Below are 27,472 nucleotides of genomic sequence, written 5' to 3' on the forward strand. Positions count from 1 at the left end.
TAAACTAACCTTAGTAATCAGGACAAAATTCTGTTCTGACTTCTCCGTACTTTTACATATGTAAGGAAACAACAATCGGAAGAGGAAAAATTTCTAAGAAAATGTTTGGTCTGCACTGCACATGTTTGGGACTCGAGACAAAAGTGGAGCAGGAAAATTGCGAAGAGCAACAAAGCGCATCCGTAGACTAGAGAATCCCCTCAAGAAAACACCACAATGTTAAATTAGAAAAATATTGGACCAGTAGAACAACATTTTCGTAGAAACGAGTTCCGGTTGGCCGCTAATAATATGTTTATAGACAACAATGATGTTTTTGACAAGAACGACAAAGAACGACACTTTCAATATATCCGGATCTACACGAGAAAATGTTAAATTATAGCAAGTGATGAAATATATAAAACTACAATATGTACGAGTTGTGTTGAAAGATTAAAGTGACTTTTAAATTTTTCGAAAAAGTATTTATTTATTCATCAAAATTAACATTTTCCCCTTTAAAGTAATCCCCTCAAGATATAATATACATGTAGCAACGTTTTTTCCAATTCTCGAAGTACTTCTGGCAAGCACGTTCTGGTATAGCCTTCAGTTCTTCCAGCAATGTTTTCCTTATCTCCTAAAACGTTAAAAACTTCCTTCCTTTCATGAGTTTCTTGAGTTTTGGAAACAGGAAAAAGTCCCAGGGGAGCATATCCGATAGCTGAGGCATGGGTATGGTTTTGTTAGGCACAAGCAACGATGCCTTGCATTATCGTGCTGCAAAATCCATGAATTGTTTTCCCACAGTTCCGGACGTTTATTTTCTATTGATTCTCGCAAACTGCGCATAACTTATTGACCGTACGAACTTTTTATTATTATTATTATTATTACTAAGAATAAAGTGCAGAGGAAAACCTATTATGCACATTGATAGTTAGTAACATAACACATATAATAAACATTTATTGTAGTTATTGCTGTGAAACAATACACTGTCCAAGCGACGTTTAAATACAAACAAGTTCGGCGCACACACAACTTCTGGGGGTAAACCGTTCCAATAATTGAAAGTCCTGTCACTTATAAAATGCAGGCGATGTGAAGTAATGAATTGTTCCTTCCTTATTTTAAATGGATGACCACGTAAGCGTTCATCATTGCTTTAGACCACAAGGGGCACGTCAGATGGAAATTGGTCATGCGCAAACCTATACATTTGAATGAGATCCCCTCGCAGCCGACGCTGACTTAATGTTGGCAGACTAAGTATTTTTAGACGGTCGTCGTAAGGTGTATGTCTAAGCTGAACTGGCCAGCGCGTAGCGACTCGTTGCACTTTTTCCAGAACATCACAGTCACGCAATAGCCATGGGTTCCAGACTGGGGAAGCAAATTCCAGGATGGGGCGAATGTAAGTGGTGAAAAGCCTGCAAGCGATGCGAGGACTAGAATTTTTAAATGTCTTTTTTTAACAAAAATAAAGCGCAGTTTGCTTTATTTGCAATATTTGATACATGTGCAGACAACGCAAGATCGTTAGTTATTGTCACACCTAGGTCCATCTGAAAATCGACACTTGACACAAAGTTTCCATCGATATAATAATTCAAACCGGGATTGTTCTTGCCAACATGTATCACAGAGCACTTTCGAGCATTCAGCGGCAATAGCCAAGTTGAACTCCACTTGGAAATAGTATTCAAGTCTCTCTGCAATACGTCCGCGCGTGTTGAAGGATTTCCAAATAATTTAGTGTCATCAGCATAAGCGCTCACATGAGAATCAATGCTGGAGAGCAAATCCACGGTGTACACTAAGAATAGCACTGGTACTAGTAGTAAAAACTCTGTGCCTATTTCGGTTTGGCGATTCTGAGTTGTTCCATTGGACGACTGGGCTTTGGTTTCGACATCATAATCATAATACTCCTTGATTTAGAAAATTTAAGGACCTTAGAAATTTTTTAAGTCTTAGGGAATACAGATTCGATAATGCAGCTGTCAATTATATTCGTGATAAAGTATCATTTTCAAGTTTAATTTATCCACATCTCGCAATAGATTTAATTTCTACGCCGTTTTCTGTGGCTGTGGAAAAACCAAGCAAACTATTAAACTCTTCATTCGTCACCAGTTATGATCTTTTTGAGCATATCACGATCATCATTTACGTCGTTTAACAGCTCTTGAGAGATGCTCCTTCCACGGTCCTATTGTTCAAAATTAAGCACTTTCGGAACCAATATTGCTGATGCATGGCACGAGCCAGTACAGATGTCGACGTCTTCAGCCACTCCTCCAATAGTGATTCGAAGATTTTCCAACACCGTTTGTTTCACTTCTTCAACGCTTTCATCATTTATTGACGTAATGGGGCGTCCAGAGCGAGGTACGTCATCGGTCATCTTGAAACAGCTTGTACCACTTTTTCTTTTACTCCAAAAAGATTCACCATATGCCGTTGTCGACATTTCAAGTGTTTTGCAGCACTGTATTCCATTTTTTTACACAAAATTATATGCAAAAAAAGTTAACGTGGAAACTAAATGAAACTGTCAACTTGTGTTAGGGACATGACAGCATAACAAAAAACTATATCGAAGATCGCCTGTACGTAGCCAGCCCAATGACAAAAGTCACTTTGCTTTTTGAACGCAGCTCGAAAACAAAAAACTTATCTAGTACCAATGAAAACTACACTTCGTTATACGTCATCAAGTATCCTGGCACTGTCAATGTATACTCGCACCGACTAACAACAATGCCGCTGTCGGTAGGCTTTTAATACATTGTTTTAATTTTGGACTACGCAAACCCATTGTAGACCCCGGCAATACGTTGTATAGGGTCAGATCTAGAGAATTGCTCTCAGATTTTCTGCGTCTAATCCTAGGCCCTCTAAGTAGATCTCCTGATCGAGCCGAATAATTGTGGCAATCGAAATTAGCTGCAACGGTTGACAATGATCCCCATATCCCATATTGGCAAATTAAAAGACAATACAGCAAGGCGTGAGCCTTCAACCCTCCGAACCTCGCGGCTCCAGAACGAGCAAACCCAGACCGCTTCCCTCGGAGCGCGACTTCGAGTCGGAAAAAACCTCAGTCGGACTGATTACCCCAATTAATCCGAGAGAACGTCCTTTGTCGACTAGCTAACACTGCATGGCGCTACCCGATCCGCCGCCGCCGTACAAGACTGTTGTTTCTGATTCCCGTATAATTACGATCTTCATCTTTCCGTCACTTTTCCGTGCGACCCGGCGCATGTTTGCGTCTCTCTCTTTGCACCGGCACCGGGGGAAACTAGTCTTCAGTCCGTTTCAGTCAGTCGCGAAGAGCGCACCGGCAGGTTTTCAGGCCAACCCAGTCGTCGTCGGACTGCGTCGAGGTTCACGTCACGATACGCGGTCGCCGTATACAGCGATCGGGATTTTTCAGGAACGCGCTGAAAAATTTACGCGAAATCCGCCGATTCGGGTCAATTTTATGGACCGTCCACTAGTGCTCTGTGACAATACTAGCAGGATTTTTTGCCGGATTGTGTTTAGCGACTGCGAAACGGAATTGTAAAGCCCGTCGCACGAATTTGGTGACAAACTTTCTGTGATATTGTTGTGGTGTCGCTCGCTGTAGTTAACGTTTTTGTTCTTCTGGAAAGATTTCACGATTGTGTGTCGCGAGTTAGAGCTGGATTAGTTTTGGTTAGTTTTTCGAATCGTGAGTATTGTGCTTTTTTTAGTACCCCCGGACACATAGGTCGAATAACAAAATACCCAAAACGATAACTCGAATATTCATCACAATTTGAGCGCTGCCCTCAAGTCGTCAACAGTTATTCATGTATCTCATCATTCTATGGATGTTATTTTTGTTATATAGGACCGCGACACGATTTTTAAAAATTAAATTATCAGAAATAAAAGCAAAACATTTTGAAAAATAATATTGTTTTAGCCCAGCATTAAATTGATCAACCTAATTTAAAAAAATAATTCTAATGGAAATGTTGAAAATATTTCTGCCGTCGATTGGCTTTTTTGCCTTTTGTGATTTTTGATTCATTTATTACTTCTTTCACTTTTTCCTCGTTGGTTAAGCCTTAAATTCAATTTTAATTAGTTTAGTTTCACAGTAAATTTATCAATCCAAATTGAAACCGTTTCGTTCTTGGCATTTAAATTCTTTTTTATTTTTCTTTATTTTTTTCTAGCCGTAAATTAATCTAAATTAAAACCATTTTTTACTATTTATTACTATTATAGCCTATTGCAGATAACGTCTACCATTTCATTTAAAATATTTTTATCATTAAATTCTTTTTTATAAATTTTTTTTAGTTTAGCAGTAAATTTATATTCTTCTTTAGTCATTTTTCTCTATCAGCAATTTAAAACCATTTTGTCATTTTTTTTTTGTGATTTATCCTATATAAAGCGTACCATTTTGTTTAAAGCATTTTTGTCGTTGACTAATCCTTTAAATAATTTTTTATATTTTTTTTAGTTTAGCCAGTAAATTAATCAATCCAAATTGAAACTGTTTTGTTTAAAATATTTTTGTTATTTAAATTCTATTTTTATTTTCTCTAATATTAAATTCATCGATCAAAATTTTGTTTAAAATTTATTAAAAATGGAAATTCTTTCGCGATTTTTAATTATTTTTGTCTAGAGGTAAATTTGTCTATCGAAATTAAAAAAATTATCGGATATAAACTCTAACAATTTTTTGAAAATATTTTTGTAGGCGATCTGGTCTTTTAACTCCTTTTATGATTTTTAATTAAATTTTATTTTAAGTTTAGCAGTAAATTTATTGTTCTAAATTTCAAAATTGATAGTGTTTGTTTTTGTAATTTCTTAGTCTAGCAACAAAACTTACCAATCAAAATTAAAAATTCATATTTATAGGAAATAAAGCCTTCTTTCTGCTTTCTTAAAGTTAATAAGTTTAACGGCCAGGTGATTAAACTGAACTAATTAATTTTTATTGACTGTTAAATTACTCTTGGTTCGATTGTCATCGTGATGTCGTATGGGACATTAACTTTTAAACTTTATATATATTTTTGCAAACCTCGACAACGCACAGTCCCGTTATGTGTGTCTCACTTTTTTCCAATAATAATGTAGGCGTTTTATTTTTATACGACACCATATTTACTTATTGCTATCGTGACGCGGGATATTTGAACATTTTTGAACTGGACTTGTTTTGGTTTTGCTTAAATTGTTAAAATTAACTATTTCAATTCGCGATAAATATTTTGGAAGACCGAAATGTGTCTTCTTAAGCGAAATATTATTAAAAAAAGTCCCCACAAGTAAAAGTGACAAATATATTGGACACACCTCATATCACCTTAAAATGTACAAATATAAATTTTATGTTATTATCCAGAAAAAAAACTGAGTATAGTGATGAGTAATCGAATAATGGATTTTCTGCAGGTACTTGATATAATTAAAAACGGCATATTCACATAAAAAGAAGATGAACTCAAATTACCTTATTTCAATTTACGGAGAAATTTCTAGAATCTCTCGAGGGTCTCGCTTTTGTTATTTCTTAATTTATCCAGAGCTTACGTTCTATTATAATATCATGATTAAAAATTAAGAACTGTATGAAATGGAATTGCAATTGATTGATACGGAAGCTGCTGATTGTGTAACTTGAAATAAAGTTCTCTAGTTTTCTTCGTGATATATGTTAAAGATAGCTTAGATACTTATAAGGGCAGCGACTGTTGATACTGTTCTAAAAAGGTTCGTTAATGGCTTTTAAAAAATAAGCGTGCTAAAACAAAGAATAATTAAATTAATTATTGAATATGTAAATAATATTTTTTCGATTTTTTTGTTTTTTTTTCTTTCCTCTCAAACATGATGACGTTAGAAGTTAAATAAATTCTAAAAAAAGGTTTAATGAGTACATTAGATATGTTTTCTCATATGTATACATCACAGAAAAATTATCGCATCACATACCGAGAACGTCGACCTGATGTAGCAACTAAACTCACATAAATTTGAAAATTTGATTTTATGCTATAATGAGGTGGTATTTTTAGGATACGAGAAGTAAAACTTGCTTATTTTATACAGAAAAATGTTTCCTTTATTAAATTATTTATCTTTATAACTTAATTACGTATTTTTTTAATAGAAAATGGTACGTTTAAAACATTTAGTAACGAATTTCGATAATTATTAATTTTTGTACATGAAAAAATTACATTTAAAGGCGATAATAATTTTGAATCACAGAGTTGAGTGAATACTCCTAAAAATAAATTTCATTTAAAATAACAATACACCTCGAGTCGCCAATCTGCAAACAATTAAAAAATTTGTATCTAATAATAGCATGTTTGCATTTTTTATTTCAATTAAAGTTTATTATTTAAAGGTTGCTATCACCGATAGAAAGTGCTCACAACGAAATATGTTACGATTTTACAAATATATCACGGATTTCACAGATTTCAAAGATATAAACTTTGAATTATAGAGAGGGTGGAGCATATTATAATTATATCAAATTTTATAATTCTGTATAACAAACAGTGATTGACATCGCAATTGATATAAAACGCAGTTTTAAGACCATACTTGCACATCCATTGGAGATATGAAAGTACGTTAATTACAGAAGTAATTTTGCATGATTCGTTTTCGCATTTTCGTGTTTTTTCTTTGTTGTTATGACACTACTGCGGATTTCGACAAATTCATTTGCAGACAGTGGAACATATTATAATTCTTGGAATAATTGCATCTAATTTTATAATTGTTTACTAAATATAGAGGATCCTAGAAATTAAGAATATCAAACGTGTATATTTGAAATGTTAATTGATACTGTAGTATTTTAAGACCACAGTTGCCCTATCCATCCATCCAGGAGAATGTGTTAATTTCTTGTTGTTATGGCACTATAACGTTTTCGTAACTTTCAGTGTTTTAGAATATTGTCTTTAGGAACACATAACTTTGAAATAAAAAATTGTTATTTTTATTATTTTTAATGTAGCAGTTACTTGGTGGTCTACGGTAAAATCGCGGTTCAAAGATGCACACAAAATCGCAACTAGCGTCACTTCTAAATTCAAATAACTCCTCGTAATGGTAATAACGACTAAAAAAAAGAAAACCAACGTTTAAAAGAAGTTCATTGCTGTGAAGCTGTACACGAATCCAGCGTCTTGAACTTGAACATGCGTTGGCTGTAGGAAGGGTTGCATCATAGTCAGGATCGTACTTGTTTCTCTACAGTACTCTTGCAACGAGTAGGGCAACATTAGCGACTCGAGAAATCTGTTACTAAATGTATGGTTTTAGAATTCAAAACAAATTGTAGGAAATATGCTCAGTCGGGATTGATGTATCACTTGGTAGTGTAATTAATTTTATATCCAAATTGGGGGTATTTGGGAATCGTATTAGATTCACTGCGCTTAATTTTTCCAATCATATGAATGATCTAGGTGAAAAGTTGTTTTTTTCCGTCGCATTTCTCGGTCTTTGTCTGAATGGGCAAATATTCTAGTGAAAGCACGATTATTGCAAATTATTAATTTTTTTGTGACTACAAGTGGCAAAATATAAAGCAGTGCGCATAATACTTAACTGTAACAGATCTACTCTAGTCAGGAACATGCAACAGGCAATGAAATGGTAACGGTTGAGCAAAGCGTTAAAAGAAAAAATTTGATGTGGATTTACAAGACAGAAAATAGACAGCTACCAACTTATTTAAATGCTAATTTGGTAGAAAAGGTCTAAGTTGCATGATCACAAGATACGTGCCTAGTAAACAGTTTGTATAGTTTCTATGCAAAAATCGTTGTTTTTAGTTCATTACATGTTTGTTTTTATTCTCCTCTGATTTTGTATTAAGCCACATGATCCACCGGATTTTATTTCTGTGTTTTCCTTCTTATTTCTAGCTCCTATTTAGGTGTATCATCTAAGCAAGTTTCCGTTTATCTCTGGAACAGTCGCAAGAGATTCGTTAAGTTTCTGCTCCAAACTTCTTTTGTATAGCTCTCTAACCCTACTGTGTATTAAGCTTTCCATATTGTATTGTTGAATACCTTATTTCTCAGAGCTCGCCCGTGTTTCCATTATCATTTTTGTTTTTTGTATACTTGAAGTTCAAGTAGCTCGTTGTCTCTTTAACTATGATGTAATCTATTACTGATTGCAAATTTCTTGCGTTTTGCGTCGAGATGTACTTATGAATATTTTTTTGTTTGAAAAATCCAGTTGACATCTTCTCAAATCATTATATTAGCATCGATTGATGGACCTTTGTCCATTATCGTTAACAGCATCTTCCTCGAATGCACCAGCCACTTCAGAGCTTCGTTTGTTTAATGCTCTTGCCGGCGCTATCAATTTTTTTTCTGTTCTGGTAATCTTAATATTTTTTTGAATATGTCGAATCCGTAATTTGCAAAAAACGAAAAAGCGGTTCTTCTTTTAATGATAAATATAGCCATATAGCCCGTATGGACAGCGAAAACTTAGCATTTAAGATTTTCACATGTGTCGGGATATTCCGGGGTTTATTAAAAGATGTTTTAGGTTTTATATACTTATGGACTTCGATTTGGCAAAGAAGTAAAGGTAAATATCTACGTCTGAACTATAAAATTTGGCCGCAATCGAATATCGCACAGTATTTTTTAAAGACTGTAAATTTTATTTCAAACATTTTTTCGACTATATACAGGGTTTTTCAATTTTGGTCAGGGATCTAAAAAAACTCTGAAAATTGTTCTTTTCGGGAATAAATTATTTGTCGTAAATCAGAATTCGTGAAAAATATTGCTATTTGGTTTAAACATTGCTGAAGGCCGCATCGAGGGCTACAATTTTTGCATTTATGCTTCGCGCCTCTAACACACGCTACTCAAGATATTTGAAAAAATCCATGGGAAAATCGCCATCAATCTAGACGCGATGACGTCATTTCCCATTACCACGTACTGCATAGTTTGAGAAAAATAAAAAATTTTCGAGAACCGTTTACTCTATTTGAAAAAAATATGGATCATTTAGCGTTTATGGGCAAAAAAACACTCAAAATTTCCGTTTTCGTGGGAAAAATATTAATCATAAATAAAAAATTGTAAATGGGGAGAAAATTTTGTTTGAACATTATCGAAAACTGTTTACAGAGCTCCTTTTTTTGTATCTACAGTTTTGCTTAGTTTTGGTTAGGTTGCCATAACTTTGAAGTTTGACGAGACATGATAGACACTTTATGCATATACATAACATAACATGTTCAAAGACAAGAAACTCCTCAGCGGCTTTGGCGACTGCCAAGGAGTTATCTTATCCCATTTTATATTTTATCTTCTGCTCCTCCTTGTATACATGTTTAACAGTTTGATTGATAAGCTCATAACTTTGGTCACACGTCCTGCTAGATTTAATTTTGAAAATTAAAATAAATATTTTTTTTTGCAAAAGTTTCTTTGCCATTATTCCAGCTAAAAGAACCTCAGGCAATAGCCCTTTTAACGTCCTGGGTTGGCTTTTTCGTTTGTTCTGGTTTATTCGACGTTATAAATGCGAACGACAAATTCAGAATATAAATCCTTTGTCTACCCCGTTACCCTTAATTATGCGTCAAAATCGACATTCGAATTCATCATCAATAATGTCCGCGTTCTATACCTACGTGTAGAAGCTTTTTGTTTCGACCATCAGTTTGTATTCTGATTTAAGTAGACCGTTCGCCGGTGATAAATCGTCGTCATAAAAAGCTTCCGAATTGTTCCTCGAGTTCCGTGTAATTTACTTAATAAGAAAATAAATAAATAATTCCCTTTGACACCAGTCCATTAGGAGGTCCGCCCGGCTCGTATCAAAACGCGTCGTTAAGGGGGGGAGGGGGGCGAGTTAAATGTTTTTTCCCCGAGCCGTACAAAACTAGTTCGACGCAAATTGACATTCCAAATGACAAAATTTCGGACGGAGCAGATCTTAAGACTTAACCCTCAGTTACTATCGTCTATTTTGGGTCGCGCAAGTACTACTTGCTTACTTACTTGTTTACATAACCCCCAATAGGTAATTTCTTTTCAGTTTGTTTTATGTAGGTTTTTATTTCAATACATACCTTGACCAAAAAGCATACAAGTGTTGAAGAGTTGACTTCTTAATCAGTATCAGCGCCAGCAACAACTTTTAATTGAACTATGAAACTAATGAGTTTTTGTTTTGTCTGTCTAGAGCGATAAGTTAGACAGTTGCTTGTCAGAAGGAAGACTTGCTGGATAATTATATTGCATAAAATATAAAAAAATAATAGTCCATAAGTATCTGCATGTGTATTTTTTCTATACTCTACTCTAAAATACTCAATTGCACACTTTAAATACATCAGAATGTAGAAAAAAGAATTAAATACACCGACTTAATCTGGCCAAGGCTGGCATGGCCAAAACTGTTTTCATGTCTTTTGACTGTTATTCTGATTCGCTGACCTCATTCAAGGAACTTAACATTAATGTTAATAACCAAATTACACAAACTTAAACAACATCCAATATTAAATAATTATACATCCTAATTTGAAATGGGATAAACGTATTCAATTTGTTACCAATAAACTGTGTGCATTCATAAATTTAAAGAAGTAAAGAAATTCTGGGGTGGAGTTTGAATACTTAAAATAATTTTAGGTAAAGGTAAATATTTCCCATCAGATAATCTTTACCGAGATTTTTATATTCTCAAGATATTATTCTCCGACAGTTTAAAAAAAGAGATCACCCCACCATAGGAGAATAAAATGTCACACAGGCCACCTGCCGAAAGGTAGAACGTCGCTAGCACAACGCGCATTTCTCTGTTAGGGGCTATCAACACGCTGGATCGCCAAACGAACTAAAAACAATGACTAAATTAAAATCACTTAAAGTAAAACTGAAACAATCTTTGCTAAGCACTAATAGAGAAAAACTTAAATCGGTTATGGATATAAAAGATAACTAGTATTCAACATCCTTAATTTGTCCAAATATTGACTAATTAACACCATCTTTCCATTTCATTCCCGATTTTAATTAATTCTACAATCTTGTCATGTTAGTTTGTTGTAACATTTAGTAATATTGCAATATTTGTGACAATTGATTTGTAGAAACTGTCATGTAACTGGGCCACCAACAAGGTATACCTTTTGTGGGTAATCGTTTATTCGTTTTTTGTTTTTTCTTTCTGGTTAGTTTTGGTTAGTTTTTGATTGTTTCTTTCACACAATACTTTTTAATTTGCCTAAATAAATAAATTATTATTATTATTATTATTATTATCTACAGTAAATGTCTTTAGTACGGCTCTGCGTCCCATCTTGATTAAATGGATCCCTGATTGCGATCAGAGATTTTCGGGAGACAGCTTTCTGGTTGTTTCTCTATTACCTACGTGTTGAAAGTATTTCATTTAAGTCATTGGAAAACAGTTTTTTATTAGCATTACTACGTGGATATAAAAAAACTTCGTTTCTTTTGGGATGAGATTATATTGTCAATATTATATAACTCATTCAATTAAAAGACACAAATAAGCATTTTTACTCTTATGAAGCACCTGACTCTTAACTATATGAATGGAAATAAGAATACTGTTTTGGGCCGGTCAATTGACCGTCTTAATTAACTAATCAAATTCGATCAAAACGTATTAAATAACAGGTTGCAATTGTAGAGTGTTATTTAATAATAATAAATTGTTATGCGTTTGACATGTCAAATTTAGCGATTCAGGGATCCCAATAAAAATATCGTCCCATTTTGTTCTCAGAAAGACGCGATGGCGGCGAAACTCACAATATAAATAAATATTAATAAATTTTTAAAAAATAATCCGTCAATTCCACAACGCTACACATAAGGAAGAATCTAACCATTTCAACATTTACAATCGCGATATCTTAGGAATGGTGAGTTCCAGGAAAAAAGTATAAAGACAACTTTTGGAGATAATTTGATGATGTGGAATTTGCATCTGAGATATTGTTCTTTGGAAAAAAAATCGGAAAAACCGAAAACTTTAACATTTCACTTTGAATAACATTTTTAGCGTACTTACGATCGATGGGGAACTTTTGGCACGTTATTCCTATTAGACTCATGGTCTTCACCAAATGCAATCATATAGTTTTTTTTTTTTGTTATTCGATTGCTGGTTTTATCTTAAATTCGACCGAATTAAACAACGCAACTCCAGCGCACAAAGCAACGCGTTTAATGATTTCCCTCAACTTTCCGCTGCCACTTTTCGGGACCTTTTTTCGTCCAATAAAAACGTATCGATCGCGTTTAGGAGTAGAAATCGCCGTGCGGCCGTGGCGGCGGCGGCGGCCACAAACCCTTGTCAAATATCAAAAAGTATTGCCCATATTTGGTGCCATTAATCTTCGCCGTATTATTTGTTTGTGCCGCAACAAAAACCGTTCCGTGCAACACTCGCCTCATATACTTCGATCGTTGAAAAATTGGCCTCGGAAAGAATGGAAGAAAATCCATACGCCGTCGCCGCCACCGCCGCCGACCGGGGTGGCGAGGAGAATAAAGGCTGGGGGGGAATATTCCATAAATCTTGTGTTTATCTTTTGCGCATCTAGTGTTTTTCAAGTTGACACGCGAAATATACAGCAACATTTTGAAACTTTGGCCTAAATCTAAGATATTGGCGAGGGAAATATAAAAAAAAACCTTAGGTTACATAATCCTAACGCCCTTAAAATATCGCTGTCGTTATTTTTCCGTAGCATATACAAATGAAGACGTAAGAGCGTCGTCGAATCGTTAACGTATTAATGTTGAAATATAGTAGTAACTGGCCAAATGATCTTAGTAGTCATGGCCAATGAAAGTAAAGAAGAAGGAGAACATTGGGTCATTCTGTTTTCAGGAAACCTACCCAAAAAGACCGATACCTTAATAGATTGTCGATGTCCGACTCAAAAATCATCGGTTATCCACTCTCTAGTTTACAGAGCCGTAAAACTATCTTAACCCGAGTCATTGAACCGAGAATTAAAACACCTTACATCTGCTCTTCTTCACCACAACCCTCCAAAGACAGTGAATCCGAAAACAACTCCCCCCCCTGCCACTGTTATTCTTCCTTACATTCAAAACATCACTATATAACGTCAAAACCAGATCATGTCTAGACCATAACAAATAAACCCATCAGCAGTTGCCGAACACAATCACTAAACCGGACATCAAATTTTATTCGATAAAACTGAAATTCTTGCATGTAGTCAATTCTTCTACCAACTAAAAATTCGAGAATCTATAGGAATGTATAAGCAACCAAACAAACTTAACCGCGACACAGGTCTTTACCTGTCACGGAATATGGGAATCGATCATCCGAGACAAGGTTCATGCCCTCCTCAAAAAGTATATACGCACCTGCAGAGTAGAAAGTGAGCCAGTTTCTATTAAGCTTTGAAAAAGCCATCAGGATGATGGGCCAAACGTCAGCAAGTTCGATTCATCAACCATCGACGCAGGAGGGAGGAATCCAGAAAGTTTGTAATCAATTAATCAATATAACAATAATAATAAATCATTAGAATCTCAATCTCTCAATTGTCAAACCACTTCCAGAATCAAATAAACCATACTAAAAATAAATTTAAACAAGTGTTCCCTTCATGTACATAATATTGCAGGTACATAATTAAGAAATAAGCACTTTTTATGTACATAATTATAAAATGTTATATTTTAGTATGTCAATATGTTTTTATTAATTCATATGTCATTTGAGCATACAAACGAGTCTATAAGAAAACGGTTGTCACTTTTTAAAATAGTTAAAAGTTAACAATTTAATTTATTTTTATAAAATTCCAGCTATCTACATGTGTTAAAAGTCTCTTAGTAAGATAACTTCCGGAGAGCATCTTAAAAGTTTGAATAATGGGAGTCTAAAGGTTGGTGGGTGAGATGCTGTTTGGTAGACGAAAAATAAGATTTAGATTGTCCAGTGCAATTTTACACTGCGATGTTGCATTATCTAAAACCTATTTCCTATTATCTTTCTTAATCTAAGAATAAAACCCGCGCATCCACCCGTGCCATCCACGTTTTTCTATTCGTTGGAAGATACTCGTATTTATCGATGATAAGCGGTTTTTCCTTTTCACGCTCCATGTTTTGCTAAATACAAAATTGCAATTCCAAGTTTTCCAGATTTTTTTCCAAAACAACATTTCCAAAGCATATGTGTTTGTTGGCAAAGTCCGATAGTACAGGCCAGTTTTGCCTGCATTATAGTCAAACTTTGGGTTACTGGCACTGCATAGAAGGTAATATGGTGCCATGCCGACGACAAAATCTCCTAACCATCTATTTGACGCTTTGAAGTCGTTTAGTCCCAAGATTGGTAAATACTTGTTTCGAGTAATGTAAAACCAATTAAAGAGAGTCTGATACACAGATTCTTTGTTTTGTAACAAGATAACTTGAGCCTTCACCACATTAAAATGCTCCGCCAATTTCCCAGTACCATTTTTTTCACTTCCGTATTGAAGTGTTCCCTTGTTATTAACATTCTTTGTTTCAATTTTAAAATTTAAGCCGTTAAATTCACTCCACAAAAGCTGACAAGAAAAAACATAACACTAAGGAATAGTCAGAGAACTGCAAGGGGTGCAGATTTAATCATAATGCACGCAAAAACATAAAGGTCTAGCGTAAAGCTTTCTTATCGATCTTTTTCTGTGGTATTTAATCACATTAGTAGCTCGGTCAGCCTTTTCTGAACACATTTCCGTACTCATTCATCAACAACTTGGAAATTTCGTCTAGAACATTCGATATTGCAAATTTGTCGCTGAGTTGGAATTATGTATTTAAGTTAATTGTTTTAATTCGTGTTTAGGGTAGTCCTTGGGTGTCCAACGAAATATTCTTTAAAACTCTTCACAATGAGCCAGACTAGACTAGAAAAACGTAGTCCGGAATTTGTGTAAGCTGTTCGATATATGCACTGCGTAGAAGGTATGTTAACAGCTATCTCTGATAATTTTGTTGTCCTGTAGGCGTTTGGGTGGGTGTTTTTGTTCAATGAACAAATTCAGGCCTTTTGTGTTTTTTTATAGAATTTGTCTGCTAGTCACTTCAAATATTTTTTAAAAGCAAGTTGGAAATAAGTGCCCGCAGATACCATTTCTCCATTCGTTCACTCATGGCCTTTTTTATTCCTTCACACCTGTTCTTTCTTGATCGCCCCATCTTCTTTCTTCCCTGTGGAGTTTTTGGCAGTCTGTCATCCTATGTGAATGTCTTTCCATTCCATGTTATTTGTCTTACGTAGCCATTTGCTTTATGTTCTAATCTTGATATCCTAGCAGATCTAGAAGATTTCCCTTTTATCGTTTTCGGTTATGTTTCCGAGCCTTAAGTTAGAATGCTTTTTATCATGGAGTTACATATATGAATTTTACTATGTTTGTTGCAATTTCCGTGCTGTCCTTTCCTTCTTCTGTAAATTATACTTCTTTGGATACTTCCAAATATTTGTATGTATCCACTTTCTTGACAGTTATGAAACAGATCAACAAACTTTGCTCCGGCAGTCATCTACTTGCTTTGTCAATGTTCAATTTAAAGCCCCACCTATTGTATTCTTCTATTAACGTTGTGGTCATATTCTCTATCTTTTTTACATTTTTCTATCACTATTTGCTCATCAAAGAATTATTATTGTATTATTCACTTGATACAACAGACAGTGTGGACTTCAACTTTGGAATAAACCTTATTTTTATTTGATTTGATTTTTTTTAGAAGTTACCAGACGAAATCGGTATCCGATGTTAGGAATTAAACCAAAATCGATAGTCTATTCTCTTGCGTATACGTTTTTCATTCCCCGTAATCGAATGCAAATTTTATTACGGCGTACAAGTAGCGACGACGCGACGAGAGATCGTGATCTGTCAATAAGCTTGAAATATCGGTTCGGATGAGTGTGCCCATCGTTGTGCGCCACAATACACAAGTAAACGACTTGCATTGTCGACTGCCGTGCCTGCTTAAACACTAATAACAGTAATAGTTTTGGTAGCGGCTCAGAATCACGTTTTTCCGTCGTGACGACTTAATCGGGCCGAAGATGACCTATAGCCCAACCTGCTCAACGAACTGTATCAGTCTTAATAATCCGGTCAAATTAGATATAAAAGTAGTAATCAAATAAGAAAAATTCGGAAAGAGATGGATTTTGATAGTTTAGTTTTGATTGTGAATTTTTTTTCTTTCCCCCATATTTACTTTTCCATTTTTGCGGGTGATGCAGTTTCTACCCTTTCTACAGCATCGTCTGAGGAACTTAGCATTGCAACCAAGACAACTGTTGAACAAATGAAACTTTATGCAGCCAAGTAAAACTGAGACGATCGTCTTTTCAGCACGGGATTTAAATAAGAGATTAATGGAACGCTTCAATGAAAGCACAATACAACAGAAAAATGTAAAATTTATGTAGACTCGAGACTCTACTGGTTCGAACAGGTGGATCACATTGTCAATCAACTTTCTGTTTATTGCTTTGTTATATCAGGTTTCTTTTCCCTTGGTAAAAATAATAGTATATTATGCAACAAGTGCGGTAAACGGCATTTGACTCACGAGTTTATTTGACACGAGGGGAGCGCAGCGGAGCGAGATTTTAATAAACGAGTGAATTAAAAAGTTTACCCAACGTGTTGCATACTATACTTTTGCTACGATTGGTTTGTGGGTACGTACATTTTCGCAAAACAACACAAATATATTCACTGACATGACCATCAGAATTGACAAACGTCAAAATTCAAAGCGTGGGAAATATCTCCGAAAAAATCCGATTGCTCCCCAATTCGTGCGGTAAAATCCCGGAAATGTCCGAAGTGGCTCGGCACGCTAGATCAATGGGTAATTAGGTATTTTACAGACGGGAGCAGAAAAAAAACACACACTTGCTAGTATGTACACACTAAATTGTGCCACTTATGTAAAAAGCAACTCAAAGCGTTATATGCTATTAAGAAACTCAGATATTCAGTACAATTTAAAACACCGAATCTTAACATCCAAATACCTAAACAGCGACCGTCTCTTACATCAAATAGTCCTTTTGTTTTGAAATTAAAACTTTATAATTAATTGCCTATCGAACTAGCTAGTCAAACAAAATTCAAATATACTCTTAAAAACAAATTGCTATGCCTCGCCTATTACCCTATTACAATATTATGGATTTTCTTTCTTGTGATACCTTTTAATACGTATTTGTTTCTTATTGTCTATATATTTGTTATTTATAAAACATTATTAATTAATATTATTATTTTAATTATTTAATTTAATTAAATATTTAATTAATTCTATAATATTTATATTTTTATTATACTGACAAAATTCAACACTTGTAACTCAAGTCTTATGGAAATAAAGCGATCTTTATATTTACATTGATCTGCATCTTGACTACAGCCGATGGAGAAACCACCTTCCAGAAATTATGTTTCCAAAATATTTCTCCATATTTTCTTCGTATTTCAATATTTCGCGATATTTCTCCGTATTTCCTTGTATTGCACAAATGTTTTTCCGCATTTCCCCATATTTCCCAGTATTTCTGTATATTTCCTAAATATTTTCCGTATTTTCCTTTATATAATTTTTTAAACTCTTTATGAATAAACTGAAATATGATAAAATATTTTTTATTTATTTTTATTATTTTTTAATTATTATAATCACTAATTTTTAAATCTAAATAAATAACAAAATGACTTAAAAAACATAAAGGAAATATTTAAATAAATGGCGTAAGAACATCACAAGATAAATATTTCACTTATTTACAAAATAAATATAAAAATATAAATTAAAAATACAGAATATAAATAATAATGTTTTTGGTAAATACTATAATAGAGAATCTTTTAAATTGTCTTCAGCTACCCCAAAACTAAAATTCCATTTATTTGCTATTATTTTATTAACACTACTAAAAAAGAAATCTACTTAGCCAATCCGCAATACAGATTAACTGGAAATTATAAAATTAAAAAAAAAATAAGTGTCACCTTTTTACTTTTGTTTTTAAGAAATTCTGTGTTTAAAATGCGAGAGTATTTAATGTTGATAATAGGAATTCAACGAACAACAATGAATAAATTTCATTTTATTTTCAATTTTACAACATAATATTGAAAACATACAATATACATAAAATATAAAGCATAATACATAAAACATAAAGCATAATACATAAAATATAAAGCGGCCCTGCGGGCATCTGCACATACATTAAAGCTGGAAGAAGATTATCACAGAAACTTAAATGCAGTAGTAATTTGAACCTAGTCTACTTGAATTAAGCCGGAAGAAATCAGATCTGAGGTTGCCCCTATTCTGCGTTTCGTAGGGGTGAACTTCATTCACATGTAAAACTTCTGTTTGATTCTCGTAAAGGTAAACTAGAAGCGCTTGATAGTCTCAGGATTTTATGCTCCGAAAACTTAGACCTAACATCCCCTTTGTATTTGAGGTTTGTGATTATTCTAATTACCCTATGTTGTAGACCGAAGGCTCTTACTGCACCGGGAGGCTGGCCCCAGTTTAGCAGACCAGAAAGGAAGTGGGAGCTAGTTAAAACATGATATGTCAATAATATGTAACAATTTACCAACCAACCAACTAGGCTTCGGCTCAAGATGTCAAAATTGTAATATTTTACTTTTCTTTCGTGTGGTCCACACGCTCGAACCCTTTAGTAATATGGCAGAATGTTGCACTCGTAAAGTTGCCTTCTTCTTGTCCCTACTGTAGAATACCCAACTATGTACTAACCAATCAAAATTGTCTTTACGACGCCACGGGTTTGAGAGCCAACCCTGACGGAATCTTGAAGTTTTTCAAATCTGATGGTCTCATGAAAATGCTTATTAATCACCATTCCTGAGTTATGGCGATTTTAATGCTTGGTTAGTTTTGGTCAGTATATGAAAATCCTGTATTTACTCCATGATGGGTATTGATGTTAGTATTTGTATAGGTTTATTTAAACTTTAGTTCAGATTGTATACTCTTCAAAGTCAACAAGATGAAGCGACTACCTCTGCGTCTATATTTCATGAATCTAAATCTGAAGTTAATTGAACATTCACGCAAGATTAGCCTTGATAATTGGCGCAGGGTGTTGAAACTCGATAGCTCAAATCATCCACAGCCACAGTGAGCAATTTCATCTCCTCTTTCTATAAAAATTTTCAATCCTCGGCTGTAACAGTTTCAGTTTCAGTGAACATTTTATTACAATTACAGTACAGTGGTGACATTTCAGAAAATATATTAATTAGTACAAATTTCGTAATCTTAGAGTGTTATTAACTCCAAAGTTCAAGGTACAAGAGACTGACTGAGGAACACCGTTCTTTTTAAGAGTGTTTTCTCATAATTTTCTATAAAACTGAGAAAAATCTTTAAAAAGGGCAAAAATTGTGAATTTTGACTTGAGTAACTTTTTTAGCTCAGACGATTTTAACCTGCGCCTCCACCAAAATACTGTCATATGAATGAATTTACGACAGGATTACTTAGTCGGACAAAATGCTAGCGCGCGGTAAAAAGTACATTAAGTGCCGTTAAAAATGACAAAGAGCTACGCCAAACATCAAGGAACTCGTTCATCCCAAAAGGTCCCGCCATTTATCATTGCAAAATACGCTGCAGCGATACGCGTTGCAAAAAAAGGACTGGTAGAGAGAGATTGATGCCGAAGTTACAATTTTAAAATAATTTCGTTATGCAGTATGTTGTTAAAAATTGGTAGTGGGTCAAACATACTTTTATTTAAAACTGTTTTAATGAACTTTAGTCTTTTAGAGAGACAAAGATTTGGAATCATGGCGAAAATGAAATCGCATTAAGTGGTGAGCGGTACACCATTCTTGGGAATTTCTTGCATATAATATATTTTCGTTCAACAAGACGATACTCATGTTCATAATTTTCTTCACTTACTATAATTTTTTGATATACAATATTTACCAAGTAATGGCCACGCCTCCTCGATCACCATACATTCAATCTACGGTTTTTTTGTTTTGGAGATATTTTAAGGATGTGGTGTATTAAAGGAAGTATTATAATCGAGAGATCTTGATTTAGATGACATCAATATAGATGTAGAATCATATGGAGAGCAAGACCTTGATGTGGAATATTTTAATGTGTGCATCTTAGATATAAATCTTATTTTTTACTTAACGGTAAGGCAAAGTTACGATAACTACTAACATATATCCAATTGGATTGGATACCTCCTCCTTTTCTAGACACAACTCACATGTGCTGTCTTAGATGGCAGTGACCTTGCAGAATTTAAAGCAAGGTTCGTAGTTTCAAGCGGATTAACTAGGAAATATCCACTTAATCAACTACTTGCAGAAATTTTCATGTACAATTTAGAAAATATCATACATAAACATATTCTGAGTAAAAGTTTTCTTCGGTGGTATACATACGTGGATGATGTTTTTGCTTGTCTCGCTGGAATGGAAAGACAGTTATAGGACTTTTCGAATCATATTAACTCAATACATAACTGTACCATTTAACAAAGAAACAGAACTAGATAACTTTTCAAACTTTTTGGAGTAAATTATAACTAAATTAGAGAACAAATTTGACGATAATTTTGGTATTTTACATAGTGCACCAAAAAGCAAAAAAACTAAAATTGTATTCGAATGGGTCTCCGTTGTGAAATTTTAATTTTTAACCTTACAATAACGTTAATTAAGAATCTAGTATTGGTAAGTTCGTATTTGATAAACGGGCGGTTTTTCCAAAACAGCTGTCATATACATACACCAATAACAAACTGTGAAAAACATTTTTTTGTTATAATTTAATTGTGTTAAATGGATTTTTATCAAGTAAAAGCTACCTCAGTTCCAATAATATGAGCATGCTCAGCAGTGTATTTTTTAAATCCATTTTCGTCAAAAACAGTCCATTCTAGCGATCTTTATTTAGTGTACATTTTCTCATAACCTTTCCGATTTTATTTAGTTGTCGCAGTTTTTGTTACCTAAACCTTTGAGAATTTGAATTTTAAATTTCAGAATCAGATTCAGTATGCAAAAATTGCTAAAACACTCACATTTCAAAAATGTCTCAACCCTGTTTCAGAAATATTAATATAGAACCATTTTCATGTCCATTCCGTATAGGGCCTTGGGCGTTTCGCAACATATGTTTATATAGAAAACTGGGGTTTATGTTGGGCGTATAATATGCTGTATAAATTTGGGCAACTAATTTCACTTAATTTTATTATATGCATGCATATGTCTACTAAAAAAATAAATATACCACAATTAAAAAAAAATGTTTTGCTTCGACCAAAACAAAGGCCCTTTCTACCGAATCAATACGCGCCATTGCCAGCCAATACTCCCTTAACAAAAGCGAAAAACAATCGGCTCAAACCGTTAATTATCGACGTAACAACTCTCCGAAATCTAAATCGAGTTTTAAATTCGACAGATCATTATCGACATCGCGTGTTGGGGATAAAAAAGGGCGAAATATTTGCGATGCGATTTTCATTTGTTTGATATTTTATTCGGGGCGAGGTTTTTTGACCGCCCTCCCCCTGTGTTAATTCGACATAAAACAAATATTTGCTTTCAAAAAAATAAATAACAACGGTTTGTTTGCTTTGCCGGTGACTTTTTTTCGAAATATAGTTTACTGTGGACATGCAGGTATTTATTAAAATTCGTTTTTGTGTTCTGTTTAATTTACATTTACATTTGCCTGATTGAGATTTTTCCAAAACGAAAATACAGATCCGCGCTTAATTTTTTTGAAATGATAAAGTATTTCTAAAATTTCGGTATAGTTTTAAGCACTTTTAATAAATTCAGTAGCATATCTATTTTCAGCGTCGTGACTGAATCTTGATACAGGCATTCTTCTTGCGTAGTATATTTCCTGCAACCTGCTGCGTTACATTCATACGTCGCGATCTGTACAAGGTTTATAATAACCCTTAAGTTTACTGTAATATGTCTATGTCTAATTCAGTATACCTATCTAAAGGACAGTTTGCACGATATATTATATTATCATTTTATAAAGAAAATTTAACATGAACGTAAACGTCTGAACTTTTAAGATAGGTACAGGGTGGTAAAGTTTTCAAAAATAAAATGTATTTTTTAATATCTGTAATACCACTTTAGATATTTTAATGAATTTTGACACACATGTACTATGTATCAAGAGGAATTATTTAGCTTACCACATTTTTTTTAATACTCCAGTGGCGGGCGGGCGGAATTTCACTTGTCTATTTTGGCAAACATTGATGGTTTTCTTTATTTTTTTCAATTCGATGTACAGTTTTCGCAAAAAAAGATAAAAACCTCTTCTCTGCATAGTTTTTATTTATTTTTAAGTGAAAACCGTGCTCATAAATGAATGCATATGTCTCTATTTTGTTAAGGAAATCAGTGGCGCGCCACTGACCTTCTATGAACAAATAATATTTTGGTTAATTAGCTTGCCAGTGCACTGGTTAAATCGAGAACTTTTTTTACAGTTTTAATGAAATAACATAACATCCCAAGTGTTCTTGTGTTTAAATTTTTCCACTGCTTGGGGGTTTTTATCAACCCAAATATGGTTAGAGTGCAAATTTCTAATTGCATTTCTAGAAAAGTTAGCTTCATCTGTAAATAATATTTATTGGTCGAATAAAGGATAATGCGCAATTTTATACAAAAACACGCAAGGAAAAATCTTGGGGAAGTAACGCTTGGACTCGTTGAATATAATATGGGTACAATAGAAAAACGTGCTAAATTTTCCAAGCCAGGTCGGGTGAGATAATATAATTATGTCAATTTTGCTAGTACTAAGTTCAGGATTTTCATCAATAGAATTTAAAACTGCTCCTTCAATTTCTGAAGTTCTTACAATCCGATGTGCCCCTTTTGAATGATTATTGGCCTTCAAAGTACCTGTTTCAGTCAACCTTCTATGTACATTTGAAAATGTTCACCTATCTGGAGTGCCTCTATTAGGAAAGCGCTCTTGATATAATTGTCTAGCTTCCGGCGCACTGCCATCAACCAAACCAAATAAAATGCATATCTGCCAACTCCTCAATAGTAAATTCGACCGTTCTTTTTTAAAATAACAATGCTCGGATATTTTAAGCTCCAAGACAATTTAAAAAGCTGTTATCAAACAACCGCCTTGACAAGAGAATTAATAATTCTTACAGCCACAGCCACGTACAATGATAAGAAATAATTATAAAGATTTCAAAAACACATCTCAGAGTTTCCGTACTTTGTAATCGTGTCTCGTTTTTTTGAAGCATTTTACTGAAACAGATAGACAATTACTTACTTAAGAAATAACAATGACAATGATTCTCTGCTGTCATATTGACGATATTGTTATGACCACGCAGAGAAGAGGTTTTTATTTTTTTAAGCGAAAACTGTACATCGGATTGAAAAAAATGAAGAATTTAAATTTCTTTAGAAATGATTGGAGATTGTAAGAATATTTCTTATTTTAAGACGTACGATCAATATCTGCCAAAATGGACATGTGAAATTACATACGCCCGTCACTGTTGCATTTTAAAACAATTGTGGTACACATAGTACATGTATGCCAAATTTCCTTGAAACATCTACAGTGGTATTGCAGAAAACTTTACCACCCTATATCTCAAAAGTTAAGAAGTTTAGGACATAAGTTGATATGAAGTTTTTGTTTAAACAGACCAAAAAATCGCCATCTCAAATAGAAAACCCTGTATTGTTCTGGGACATTTAACTTTAAAAGTATACTAGGACAGTCAACCCTTAATAACAAAATTCTGTCCCCACTTGAACTCAATGTTTTCTTAGAGGTGGGTAAATCCAAGCATTTTTGAACTTTTAATAGATACCACATTAATATGATCAACAAATGACAGTCTTTCATCGAGAATAACTCCCAGAACTTTCACTGTAGAAACTCTTTTCAATTGTTCATTATTTATAAAATATTTTTTTTAAATTACTTCGCGCGAAAAGTTGATATCACAATGGCTTTCTACATTTAACTCATGACACCCAACAGACAAATGATCAAAGTCCTGTGTTTTCAATTATTTTCCAAGGTTTTAAGTTAGCGGCAAGTTGCTATTGATAAAACATCTAACAATATCATTAACAAAAATATTGATTAGAAGAGGTGAGCAATGAGTAATGCCCACTCTGAGAAACTTCAGATTTGACATGAATTATATCAGTGAAGTAACAACCCACCCTCACAGACTGCGTCTGCCTAGTAAGGCTGTTGCTCAAAGATCCTACCCCAACTGCATATAACTATCTGCTATGTAAGTAGAGTACCATACCTCAGAAAGCCATTTACATTCGGCACGCACTGAAAAAAAAAACAAAATCTGAGGGATCTTTCTTATATACAGAGTGAACATGCTTTTTCTCTTGTGTCAACCTAGTCAGCTTTGCAGAAAACCATTTTGGAAATGTGGAACACCTGAGCCTTAAGAAGTTTCACCTCAATTAAAGAATCTTTAAATAATAAACAAAGCAAACCAATAAAAAAGCCAAGTGGGGAGTAATCCTATATTAATTGCCTTATTTTTTATTAAACACTATTCAAATAATACGTTATACATAAATTAAATTATAATAATCTTTATCTGAAAATCTGTTTATCGATCTCGTCTTCAATGACGCGCTGAACTACTTTTCGCCGATTCTTTGGTGCCACTTCCTCAATGACACCTCAAAAAGTTATTCATTTTAATATTAATTTCATTCCTCTTCGTCGATGCAGTTACAGGGTTTTTTTTTGTTATAACAAAAAAAAATTATACTGAAGTAAAGTTGTAGCGTTTGCCCTGGAGCACTGGACTCAATTAGATAAAGTAAATATTGAACAAAAACATTCAATTATTGAAAAACTGACCAGTTTACTGCACGCTGTTAAGCAAAAATCCTATTTTTTCTAAAAACAATCAATGGTTCTTTTATATTTCCTGTGGAATTTGTGTAATAACGTAAGTTTAAAATTGAACAATAGAAGAATTAACCTCAATATCTAGGCTAGACCATTTTTAATTAGTTGCACGCAACTGAAACTGCAAATATTTCTCATACTCATAGGAGTATTTTGATTAAAATTATAGAGTTGTCCATTACAAAGGAAAAAAAAACTAAAATCGTCAGTTATTTATTTAGTGATGCTTGTTTGTTGGCTTTTGCATTTGCAATTTTTCGTGGGTCAAATTAAAACCGGACACCTCGGACTTGCCAACTTTTTATAGCACAAAAAATACATTCTGATGTAACGGACAATCTGGACTTCCGTTGCCTTTGATATTTACTGCTACATTTCATTTGATCAAAGACAGCAGAAGTCCACCATTTCGTCAACGTTTACCATTGTCTATGAACTAGAAAGAAATAGGATACTTTCTCTCCCATGATTGGGGCCTAAAACGGTGTCCAACTGATTAACTGATATCTAAAAATGATGAAAAAATTGACATTGACCCATTTTCCATTGAACAATTTTTTGGCATGCATCTTAACCCGATCATTTCCCAGGTATCTGACGGAATATGTTCTATGTTCAGTTTAGCATTAGCGTTTGTACAAAAACAAGTAAAAAATTCGTATTTGTCTTTTGAATAAAACAATAACATCCGTCGTAGTTTTTATCTCACCATATACAGCCCCCTTCCCAAAAAAAGAAACCTTTCTCTCGCGCCCTGGGGTTTACAAGTGAAATGAGTTTACCGACCAAACAGTACAACCGACGGTTCAGGTTTTTCTATCGAATGTTTGAAAAAGTGGATTTACTTTTTATGTTACAGCGACGTATTTATATTTCCTTTTTGTTGGGAAAGCGCGTGTTAAGCTGAGTTGATACTGGTTGTTTAATTTATATCATTTAATCAAATCAATCTACGACAGTTCAATTGGCATTAAAATAAACAGGACAGCATCCGGTACTCAAGTGACACTCTCTTAATATCTATACTTTACTAAATCTGGTGAATCGAAGCAAGTAAAACATTAGGTCTAACATTTGAATTTGCAAAACCAAGTTTATGGTTGTTAGCAGAAACAACATTGCCGACAATTTAGAAGTTCGCATGCATAAGATGTATGGTTGAACAAGTGCCAATATCTTCATAAAACTTAAATAGATTCTTATAGGAATTTAAGTTTTATAATTAATAAAACTGAAGTGTTTGAAATGTGGACCCTACGACAAATACTTAAATTTCTCTGGGTCGAACACGGTTTCAGAATGAAACTAAACGAGCATATTCCACTCAGCTCCTCGTATTCTTTGAGAAGGAGCTTTAAGGAATGACTTATTATACTCATGAGACGACAACCTTAACAGACTTATGTGATTAAAGTAGAGTGAAGCCAATATTCTGAACAATACCTAATAGCATAGAGTTTTGTTACCGTTTTTATGTTTTTTTTATGCCATTGGGACTTTGATTTTTTGGTATGAACTTCTTGCAAGTTATCTAGCAAACTTCGTGCTTTTGTTTACATACCAAGATTTACTTGTTCCTACTGCGAGCTTTATGATGTCTTTAAATTTTAGTCTGTCTCAAGCTCTGTGTAAAAAGTTAGTGCATCAAGAATCTGAACTAATCGCATTTAAAGGACACAGTAATTTTTTCATTTACGAGGGACTCCGATTGTTTGCTCCGTTTCCCGTGTGCAAAGTTCTTCATTAACAAAGTTCCCTTCAAAGTCAAACGGAAACAAATTACGCTGTTTCGCATTCAGTTGGAGCTCAAATTGACGGAAGTGTAAACACGAGAGGTATTACGTAATCGCAAAAGTTCTACGGGGTGTTTTTGTTTCGACTCTGTTGATGACAGCGCAGCGACTATAACAGTGATTAACTTATCATGAACGTCGTGAATCTGATGCAAGTTTATAGCAATAAATCCAGGAAATCAATTTTGGTTATAATTGCTTTGTTCCTAGGTCTCCGTTAGTTTTTTCACGAAAATATGAATATTCAATCCTCCATTAATAATGCTTGATCATCTTTTCAGTAGGGCAACCTTCGGTAACTGCAAGGTCCAATTTTTCAGCATGGCAATCGACTTTTCACCTATTGAGATTATTTTGTAACATCGATTATCTCATTCATAGCATACATTTTACTCGTACTGGGTGTTACATTTTCCTTATAACACTGTTTTCTGCTGGAAAACCGTTTCCTTGTGAACCCGCCTTTAAGATATTGTTTTAACTCCTCAGATTTAAATTGTACTGAACATAACACGAATAACAGAACTCCAACCGAATCTGCGGTACTTACCAATGGTAACGATTACCAGCGTAATTAGACTAACGTTC

General features: G+C 34.0%; 1 protein-coding gene across 1 annotated transcript in view; it reads left to right on the forward strand.

Moving 5' to 3' along the window:
* Nucleotides 1-3,322: 3,322 nt before the first annotated feature.
* LOC132698056 (irregular chiasm C-roughest protein) overlaps nt 3,323-27,472 on the forward strand; it is a 243,869-nt gene continuing 219,719 nt past the window's right edge. Inside the window, exon 1 of the mRNA XM_060663905.1 lies at nt 3,323-3,690. The gene's annotated coding sequence lies outside the window, so the exon portion shown is untranslated. The remainder of the gene's footprint in view (nt 3,691-27,472) is intronic.

The sequence above is a fragment of the Cylas formicarius genome, unplaced genomic scaffold, assembly GCF_029955315.1.
Source record: "Cylas formicarius isolate icCylForm1 unplaced genomic scaffold, icCylForm1.1 PGA_scaffold_2__14_contigs__length_35257938, whole genome shotgun sequence".
Lineage (NCBI taxonomy): Eukaryota > Metazoa > Arthropoda > Insecta > Coleoptera > Brentidae > Cylas > Cylas formicarius.